At 43.1% G+C, this 11,140-nt stretch overlaps 1 long non-coding RNA gene across 2 annotated transcripts; it reads right to left on the bottom strand.

Moving 5' to 3' along the window:
• Positions 1–9,203: 9,203 nt before the first annotated feature.
• LOC109213624 lies at positions 9,204–10,222 on the bottom strand. 2 transcript variants are annotated; one of them, XR_002066047.1, is made up of 4 exons: positions 10,094–10,222; positions 9,842–9,924; positions 9,600–9,666; positions 9,204–9,512 (listed from the first exon to the last, which is right to left on the bottom strand). It is a non-coding gene; the product is annotated as an uncharacterized LOC109213624 (long non-coding RNA). The 2 variants fall into 2 exon arrangements; XR_002066046.1 differs by having other exon boundaries at positions 9,204–9,666.
• Between the last annotated feature and the right edge of the window lie 918 nt (positions 10,223–11,140).

Genomic DNA, 11,140 nt, shown 5'->3' with positions numbered 1-11,140 from the left:
GGGCCGGTTCCAGGTTCTACCGGTCTGGGCCGGTCCGGAATTGGGCTGACCCGGCCCATTTAACACCCTTATCCCGAACTGAATTAGAAGAAAATTTTCATAATCAAAGTGGTGCAGTTACACAATAAAGACAACAACTGCAAAAGGGAGCTCAATTTTTCCTGTAACATAATTTAAATCTTTTATCATGTAATATTTCCAGTTCACGAGTCACTACTGTTTATATCAAATTTCTAACTCAAAACTATATGTTCTCTTTTTCTTTTGATAGAGATTGGTAAATTTTAAAATATGATATCCGTATCTAAACCATAAACAATAAAATACTATAATGGTGAACAAATACTTTTCAATGTAATTTTTGCAAAAGCCACTTGATCACCAACTTTGCATCTTTCTATTTTTAAATTTTAATATACTATAATGGGTGTTGAGTCGAAGACATTAAGAATTGATCAACTCTTAACATGAGGGGACTCAACTTCCCTTGTAAGAGGAATAATTCTTTATTTCATTTTTAGATCAAATCCTGGTGCAAATTGAAAGTCTACTTTATGTCCATATTGAGTCGAATCACAAATGTTTTTTACAGCCCTAACAAACATATAATCTTTTGCCTATGTGAAACACCATCTCACAGTGTAGCTTGCATTTTGACATACAAGTAGTCCAGCAACAGAAACTCCTTCTGTATGGTTCCAAATTTGGACGACCACGACTATGGACGAGCACGACCAACGGCGAGGTTCTCACAGTTTAACACGGCTTCGATAAGAGGTGCTAGGGAGGTTCCTTAGAGGAGGCCCTGGAATATGCTTTTCAGGATCTAGAAGGGGTTTGACCCTTATATATACGGGGGGAATAGCTTTGTAAGGGGGTCTTCTTCCTTTTTCTCGATCTGCAACATCTCTAAGATATAGCATCAATTGTAATACTTTCCGATAAACATTTTCTAACATCCAATCTTGGATCTTCATGAGATCAGACAAGATTATTCGTGTATTCGTTACTTATCTTCTTTCGTTCTAATGATTATTATTCCTAGCTAAGATTTACCCCTTCATTTTCTTTGATTGATTTGTTCAAAAAGGTTGTAATATCTTTTGATCCAAACAATTTGGCGCCATCTGTGGGAATTTCTATAGCCAAGGTTTTAGTTTCATCTAGATCGCTGAAAGAAGTAAACACCTATCCTCAACCTCGCAAAGTTCTGCAATGGCAGAAAAGGGAGAGATAAGATCGAAGGCGATAGTAGACGTCACGAACAACCTGCTAGGCTCCATCAATGAAGCCGGCAGGGAAAACAATGAAAGCGTAACGCCAAGTGCTACTCTTGAGGGAAATATCGTGTCCACCCCTCACGAAAGCGTGACTATCTCACGCGAGAAGGAAACCTCAAAGTCCGCAGCCAGAGAAGCACCACCAGCTATGAAGAGACTATTAGAGGAATGGCTGACAAACACCCTGAGCAGCGTACTGGACAAACCCACTCAAAGGAATATCGGAGGCTTATACACGCAGAAACCGCAGCTGTCGCCGATGAGCCGGAAACTCTAATCACAGGTAACGCTCACATTGTCGTTGATGCAGGTAATGATTCACGACCATTCTAAAGAAAATGGAAGATATGGAGAACGAGAACAAAACACTCCGCGATCAGATGAGAGAACATCAGGAAAGGGTCGATAAAATACCGGGCGCTCCGAAGTTGCTACCAAAACGCGATGCAGGCCGATTCGTCGAGCAGCCGTACAGTGAAGGAGCAGCCCCCCCACTATCCCGAAAACATTCAAAATGCTGCCATATTTGAACATATACGATGGCACAACAGATCCGGAGAATCACCTGATTCACTATGTTACCGCGGTAAAAGGCAACGATCTATCAAAAGGACAAGTTCCCTCGGTACTGTTGAAAAAATTCGACGAAACTCTGACAGGGGGGCGTTGACATGGTACTCCCAATTGCCAGCGCAATCGATATCGACATTCGAAGAAATGGCAGATAAGTTTGTTACCGCCACGCTGGACCGAAAAAGGCGGAAGCCAGAGTAAATGACATCTTCGCCGTTAGACAAACGATGAGCGAGGGACTTTGGGACTTCCTAGCCAGATTCAACAGGGTAAGAATGAGCCTGCCCAATGTTTCGGAGGGAATGGCGGTGGCAGCCTTCCAAAATGGGTTAAACAGAAGTGGGTCGAAAGAAACCAAGAAATTGCTGAGTAGGCTCATGAAATACCCTCCCACCACATGGGAAGAAATCCATAATGCGTATTGTGCTGAAGTAAGAGCGGATGAGGAAGACTTGAATAGACCGCTCCAACAGCTAGCATCGGTCCAGACCGAAGCAAAGAGGGAGCGCCGTAACGATGGCCGGAGGGATCAACTATCTCATTTCAATCGAGAAAGGCATCAGCCTTACATCCGGGCATCCATTCCACCACCACCACCACGACAAGCAGATGTCACGCCCCGACACACCGGTCCACACTGAATTGAAAGAGGTATGCCTCCATTGCTTTCTGCTCATAACTTTTGCGTTTCTCCTTCAGAAATAGTATATGCACTGGAAAAGCTCGGCACAAAGGTGCAGTGGCTGCAAAAGATGAAGTCAGACCCGAGCACCCGGAGATCGAACGTTCTGTGTGAATTCCACCAGGAAAGGGTACACAAGACCGAAGACTGCATAGGTCTACGGCAAGAAGTAGTAAGAATGTTAAACCAGGGGCATCTGAAAGAGCTGCTGAGCGACCAAGGACGAACCAACTTCGCTCGTGGACGCGATCAACCTCAAGGACCACCAAAGCCACCCTCGCCAGCCCGTACCATACAAATGATCATCGGAGGTGGCGACGACGCGGCAATCAACCATGTGAAATTCACCGCCACACATAAACTCAAGCGGACAGTCACCCATGAACGGTATGACGACTTTGAAGATAGTATCATCTTCGATAAGTCGGATGCCAACGGTTTGTCTTTCCCACACTACGATGCTTTAGTTATAACTTTACGTATTGCTGATAACGATGTGAAGAGAATAATGGTTGACGACGGGAGCGACGTGTGTATTATCTATCCTAGAGTCGTCTCACAGAAGAGACTCGAAGATAAGATAATACCGCGTTGCATAACACTAACGGGTTTTAACAATGCAGTGGAACGGACCTCGGGAGAAATAATGCTGCCCGTACTGGCAGGAGGGGTCACCCTGGAAATGACGTTTCACGTCATGAACCAAGAAACAGCCTCCAACGCTATCATAGGGCATCCACGGATACATGCCATGCGAGCCATCCCGTCAAGTTTCTATCAAGTAATCAAATTTCCTACCCCACGGGGGATATTCAGCATCTGAGGCGAGCAACGCACCGCCCAAGAATGCTACCGCATCACCCAAGATTGCATACACACCAAACAACTTCAAGGGGCAAGTGCAGAAGCATAGCAATGAGCCATATCGGGAACCAAACCCGACGTACAAATAGAGGCCATCAAAGACCCGGATGTCGTGGAAGCCTGCAAGGCTACCATAGAAGATCTCGATCCCGTCCAACTGGACAACACTGACGACACGAAAAAGGCCTACATCGGACATAACCTCTCAGAACCAGGTAAATATCATGAATTCTTAACTAACAATGCCGATTTGTTTGCCTTTTCCCATTCAGATATGCCAGGAATCCCGAGGGATATCGCCACACACAAGCTGAATGTCAATCCTTTTTACCCGCCGGTGCGACAAATGAGGAGAAAGTTCAATGCCGCCATCAACGAGGCGGTTAGCGAAGAGGTTGATAAATTACTCGCTAACGGGTCCATCCGAGAGTCGGAATATCCCCAATGGGTCGCCAATATGGTCATGGTCAAAAGGAAAAACGGGAAATGGCGGATGTGTGTCGACTTCACCGACCTAAACAAAGCATGCCCGAAAGATTCCTTCCCGCTACCACACATCGACCAGCTCATTGATGCCATAGCGGGGCACGAACTATTAAGCTTCTTGGATGCCTACTCTGGTTACAACCAAATTCTAATGGCCGGAGAGGACCAAGAAAAGACCACTTTCATCACTCATCGAGGAACGTACTGCTATAAGGTAATGCCGTTCGGGCTCAAGAACGCCGGGGCGACGTATCAAAGATTAGTTACCAAAATGTTCAAAGAACAGCTCGGTAAGACCATGGAGGTTTACATCGATGACATGCTAGTAAAATAAAAAAAGAAATAGGATTACATTGGTCATCTGAGGGAGGCCTTCGAGATTCTGAGGCAATATGGGATGAAATTGAATCCCGAAAAATGCGCCTTCGGTGTAACTTTGGGAAAGTTCCTTGGTTTTCTGGTATCGCAAAGGGGCATCGAAGTCAACCCGGTTCAGATCAGAGCCAATGAAGGAATACCGGAGATGTTGACTAGCGAGAAGCAGGTGCAGAAGTTAACGGGACGAATAGCCGCCCTGTCAAGGTTCATTTCACGATCATCAGACAGATGTCATAAATTCTTCAATGTGCTGAGGAAAGATCATGGATTGCAGTGGAATGCAGAGTGCGTCGACGCCCTGAGAAAGCTGAAAGCATATCTATCCTCGCCACCACTACTTGTCAAGGCAGACCCGGGTGAATGCCTACTAGTATACCTGGCAGTCTCCGAAGTCGCGGTAAGTGCAGTCTTGATCCATGAAAACAAAGGTACGCAATCTCCGATTTACTATTTCAGCAAAACCTTAGTTGATGCTGGAACAAGGTACCCACACTTTGAAAAACTAGCTTTGGCACTAGTCGTAGCTTCACGAAAGCTTAGACCATATTTTCAATGTCACCCCATAAAAGTGGTGACAACCTTCCCTCTCAAGGGAATCCTACACAAACCCGAATTATCGGGTAGATTGGCCAAATGGGCCATAGAATTAAGCGAGCACGACAAAACATACCAACCGCGAACTGCCATTAAGTCGCAGGTGCTCGCCGATTTCATCGCTGATTTCAGCGCCAAAATATTGCCTGAAGTAGAGCAGGAGGCGCTCCGCGCTTACGCACATTCTGACCTCTGGGTCCTCTACACTGATGGCGCATCTAATGCATCGGGATCGGGACTGGGACTCGCCCTCAAGGTTCCTACGGGCGAAGTAATTCGCCAGTCCATACAATGCCCCGAGATGACTAACAACGAGGCCGAGTATGAAGCTGTGATTGCGACGACTCGTCCTCCATTGCGACTCTCAACTCGTAGTGAACCAAGTCACCGAGACTTCCCAAATCAAAGAACAAAGACTACAAAAGTACCAGTCAGAAATTCACAAACTGCTGCCAGAATTCGATGAATGCCGCCTCGACCAAATACCCAGGGCGCAAAATATCGAAGCAGACGGCCTCGCCAAGCTAGCAGCCGCCACCAAAAACATCAACAAGGAAAACGTGGTCACCCTCCTACATTCCTCCATAGACCAAGTTGAGGTACATTCTGTAAACCTAACCTGGGACTGGCGCAACTGTCTCGTAACATATTTGCCGGATGGAACGCTCCCACAAGATAAGAAAGAAGCCAAAAAGCTTTGAATACAGGCAACTAGATACAGTCTCGTAAACGGTGGTCTCTACAAGAGAACGTTCGGCGGCCCCCTGGCCAAATGTCTTGGACCAAACCAAACAAGGCGAGTACTGGAAGAAGTACATGAGGGGCATTGCGGCGCCCACACAGGAAACCGCGCCCTCGTCTGATGCCTCATCCGCGCCGGATACTACTGGCCCACCATGAAAAAAGAAGCCGCGGACTACGTCAGGAAGTGTGAACTGTGTCAAAAGTACGCCCCCATGATACACCAAGCAGGGGAACTCCTGTATTTAGTCACTTCGCCATGGCCATTCATAAAGTGGGGGATGGACATTGTCGGACCCCTCCCAGCAGGACGAGGTAAAGTACGTTTCCTTTTGGTTTTAATTGATTATTTTTCTAAATGGGTGGAAGCAGGTGCATACACCCAAATACGTGAGCAAGAGGTCATCGCGTTCATATGGAAAAATATAATATGCCCATCCCCAAAGAAATCAGCTGTGACAACGGACCTCAATTCGTCGGAAAGAAGACGACCGAATTTTTCGAAAAAATGGCACATCAAACGAATACTATCCACACCATACCACCCCGCCGGCAATGGCCAAGCCGAATCTTCCAACAAGGTAATACTGAATATCTTGAAAAAGAAGCTCGAGGACGCCAAAGGGCTATGACTGAACTACTACCAGAAGTACTATGGGCATACCGCACTACACCAAAAACCAGCACAGGCGAGACGCCATATTCACTAGTCTACGGGACCGACGCAGTTATACCCGTCGAGGTCGGAGAGCCTAGCTTGAGATACTCCAGCGAGAGCGGACCAAACAACGATGAAAGTAGGCTACAAGATCTGGATGAAGTCGAAGAACGAAGAGAAATGGCCCACATAAGAATGGTAGCCCAAAAGCAACAAGTAGAAAGGTATTACAACAAGAAGGCCAAAGTGCGACCGCTCAAGGTTGGAGATTACGTTCTTAAAGCTAAAACACAAGCACCGAAGAACCCTAATGAGGGGAAACTAGGAACAAATTGGGACGGACCATATAAAATCACGGCGGCAGCAAACAAAGGGGCATTCCAGTTATAGACAATGGAGGGAAAACTACTCCAAAACAATTGGAACGTCGCTCATCTCAAATACTTCCACTTCTGAAGGGAGGCGCCACCCAAGTCATACTCTTTTTCCCTCACCCGGGTTTTGTCCCAATCGGGTTTTCCCAGTGAGGTTTTTAATGAGGCGGCAAGGGAGACGTCTCGAGGTTTGAAGTATTGTTCATTACCCCGCCCGTCGACGTGTTCTCCGGACCAAGTAATGAAGGGACTGGATATATATGATCAAATCTCCATTGTATATGCAAAATCGACATGTGATCCTTACAAGAATATAATTAAATCTCCATTGTATGTGCAAAGTCGACATGTGATTCTTACAAGAATATAATTAAAAATCCTGTATGAATAAAGTCGACATGTATTTTCCTACGGGAATTTGACCGAACCTCCAATGCGAACATCCCAATGGCCAAGGCCATCGACGAAAACGAGTTCGACTTCATTCGAACCACGACGGGACCCTACTTCGACGACAGTTCGAAACAACATCCCAATAGCCAAGGCCATCGACGAAGATGTGTTCGACCTCGTTCGAATTACGACGGAATCCTACTTCGACGACAGTTCAAAGAAACATCCCAATGGCCAAGGCCATCTACAAAAACGAGTTCGACTTCATTCGAACTACGACGGGATCTTACTTCGATGACAGTTCGAAGCAACATCCCAATGGCCAAGGCCATCGACGAAAATGTGTTCTACTTCAATCGAACCACGACGGAATTCTACTTCGACGACAGTTCAAAGCAACATCCCAATGGCCAAGGCCATCGTTGAAAACGAGTTTGACTTCATTCGAACTACGACGGGATCTTACTTTGACGACAGTTCGAAGCAACATCCCAATGGCCAAGGCCATTGACGAAAATGTGTTCGACTTCATTCGAACCACGACGGGATCCTACTTTGACGTCAGATCGAAAGTAACATCCCAATGGCTAAAGGCCATCGACAAAGCAAAATCCGCATAAAAAGTTCGACAAGTATTCGAGATACCATAAATACTATAAAGGTCACCACTGGAGGGAAAAGCCACGGACAACGGGTCTGCCTCAGAAATCCCTTCGTGGGATGGATGCGTTCTAGGCATTGTTGTGGCAAGAAAGATATTGGAGTAGCAGAGAAAGTTATGGGCGAAAAATGAAAGAAGATGGAACGGAAAAATCGTGAGAACAAATGCCGGAAAGATGAGGAAGAGTAATCGGAGGTGGAATGGCCAAGAGTTTTTGAAAAAACAAATCCTTCACCTACTTATAGGATTGGGTAGCAGCGGAATCGAAGCAAAAAGCAGCAGAGTAGCACCGGAATCGAGGCGAAAGACTGCAAATTGGTACCAAAATCGAAGCGACATACCGTCAGCCCCAGTCTCGAAAATGCGCATAATGATGACGAAAAGGCAGATGACATCATTTCATGATGAGACACAACACCGATACCTTGCTGAGCACGTTGACCCCCTACTATTGACCAGGATGTGGTACTTCACGAAACAAAATTTCTCCACGAAGGGAAAATGATGTCCGCTTATCAAGGACGCGTCGAGTTGCGACCTTGACAAGCAGAGGGACTAACTGTATGGGTCCACATTTAGACGAGCACGACCAACGACGAGGTTCTCACAGTTTAACACGGCTTCGATAAGAGGTGCTAGGGAGGTTCCTTAGAGGAGGCCCTGGAATATGCTTTTCAGGATCTAGAAGGGGTTTGACCTTTATATATACGGGGGGAATAGCTTTGTAAGGGGGTCTTCTTCCTTTTTCTCGATCTGCAACATCTCTAAGATATAGCATCAATTGTAATACTTTCCGATAATCATTTTCTAACATCCAATCTTGGATCTTCATGAGATCAGACAAGATTATTCGTGTATTCGTTACTTATCTTCTTTCGTTCTAAAGATTATTATTCCTAGCTAAGATTTACCCCTTCATTTTCTTTGATTGATTTGTTCAAAAAGGTTGTAATATCTTTTGATCCAAACACCTTCAACAATAGTGTTGTTAGTACCCCTTTTTTTTTGAGAATGTAACATATTTTATATGTAAGATAAAGTAACCCTTATCGCAAAGATTGTGCTAAGAAATTACAGAAAGTTACAAGACCCCAAAAAGAGCAAAAACCAATTTTATTGTTAGTACCTATGGCAAAAATAAAAATATAAATGATAAACTTCAGGTGGTAGACTCGATGAATTAAGCCACTGATCATGTGAAGATGAAAAAATAAGCGACCACTGTAGTCCTCTTTTGTCCTATAATAAGAAAAATATGAATAACTTACCATAGTGTCGTTTTTCTATAATCCTATTTGCTGAGTGTTGGGTCCAAAGGTACCTCTTGAGTAACATGAACATCAGATATGAAGCTTTAATGCTGTAAATTGTAGTCCAAATCCATGTGCAATGAGATGGTCATATAGTTACTAACATAAGGAAAGATTTAATAAATATTAGACGCAAAAATGATAAATTTATTTTCTTCCCATTCTATTATCATGAACCTAATGTATCACATTTTAGCAGTGAAATCAAAATTAGCTTAAAACAACCAGCGAGAACTTAATTCAGTTATCACTAAAGCAGAAGTGCTTCACTTGGAAAGTCTTCCAACTATAATTTCAGATATATGCTTACATGTTCATCACACAAATACACATATAATATACTCAAAAGAAGTTTCTTTAAATCAAAACTATTACACGTTCTCTCCTGGCGAACATATAATTTTAGGAATTTATGGATGGCATCAAGTGATGTACCCTTCATCTTACTCACCTCGGCTTCCATCAGCCTCATTGCCCCTACTGCAAGCCCATCTGCTTCTTTTTTAATCAGTTGAATCCTTAAAATTAGAACAAACTACCTAGCTAAAGTAAGTCATTTTGCCAATCAGAAATAATACTTGACATGACAGAAATGCATTACTGACCTTTGGGGATTTCGTTCACAGATCATTTCTCTATTCTCGTCAAATATTTCTTAATCTCCAGTGACAACTATGAAATTGACACAAAAATAGTGAATGAGTACATGCACGTGCAAAGTCTTTTTTTTTTTTTAAAAAAAGAGCCAACTCAAGAAATTCTACAGTAGCGTTTGATAGTTTTGATTGTTTTGAATCGGAGCCATCGAAGGATGAAAGAGAAGGGCAAAGAATTCATGGAACAATACCCAATTACAGTCCCCTCGGATCTCCAAAACTTCACGAAGAACATCCTTTTGGGAAATCTGGACGGAATCAAGAAATTTGACACCTAATATTCAAAGCAAAAAATACATGAGTAGACTCAATTATGAATAAACCTTAATGCACAAATAATTCTAAAATAGGCATCAGAGATTCTAAAGTTAGCAGTGATGCAACCAATATCGTCTAAGAAACTGGAGGAGAAGACGGAAAATCCCCAAAGAATAAACATGTACCTGTCAGTCGGAATACAACATCGCGAAAGCAAAACTCGAGCCAAAAGTGAAAAATTCTTAAAGTAAAACCAGAATAGTACAATTGAAGATAGTAAGAGAGAGATACATGATAAAGTAAGAGAGACGAAGGTGCAATTGAGACAATAGAAAGACCGAAGGAGGAGAACTGGCAATTAAAGTAGAAGTAAAAGCAAATGACCTAAAAAGATAAGTACGTGTCACTCCAAAAAAGAAAAACAGTTCAATACGTGTCACGAAGAAAAGTTGGCAGAAGCTATACCAATGAGATTTGACCAAATTTATAGTACAATACAAATTGCTTTTTGTACAATTTTTCATTGTTGTGTTCGTCCTCCTTGGACATTTATATATAGTAGTAATATAAATACCAAATATTTATTGTTTTGTAATTTTATTTATACTTTCTATACTCTTTCTTTTAAACATACTTTAAACATTACGACGTATATTTATTTGATATTGAAAATTAGAAAGAATACAAGTCGTTATTTTGATTTTCATACATCCCATCAGGGCCGCAATCTATGCCGTGCCAACATGTGCAAGGGTCTAATAAGAGAAAGAATACAAGTCATTACGGTATTGGTCAAAATTTGGATTATACTTAATAGTTGCAAATGGACGTGGTCAAGGATTAAACCGACCACGACATAAGGGCGAGGAGTTGTCTTAAGAAAGATTAGCGCCGAGGTCAAGAAACGGGCGTATGAAAGTAACGGTAGGATAAGTTGGAATAGAAAGAAGGAATATTCCATTGAATATTCTTTCGGTTGTACTTTTTTAGGGTTTCTCAGGGATATTCCCTATAAATAAGAAGAAATAAAGAACAAAAAGGGGATCTTCACTTTTTGATAAGGGCAGATTGTAAGGGGTTGACTATAGAGAATATATAAAAAGCTTGTCTTATTCACTGATTACATTGTTCTATATACGTGTTCATTCACAAGATCCAAAGATTCCTTATCTATCTTCACTATCTATCATCCCACGTTGCTGTCAGGAAAGGAGAATCATCCACCTAATATT

The sequence above is a fragment of the Nicotiana attenuata genome, unplaced genomic scaffold (assembly GCF_001879085.1).
Source record: "Nicotiana attenuata strain UT unplaced genomic scaffold, NIATTr2, whole genome shotgun sequence".
In the NCBI taxonomy this organism is placed as follows: Eukaryota; Viridiplantae; Streptophyta; class Magnoliopsida; order Solanales; family Solanaceae; genus Nicotiana; species Nicotiana attenuata.
The sequence above is the reverse complement of the archived record's forward strand: the minus strand, read 5'-3'. Positions and strand labels throughout refer to the sequence as shown.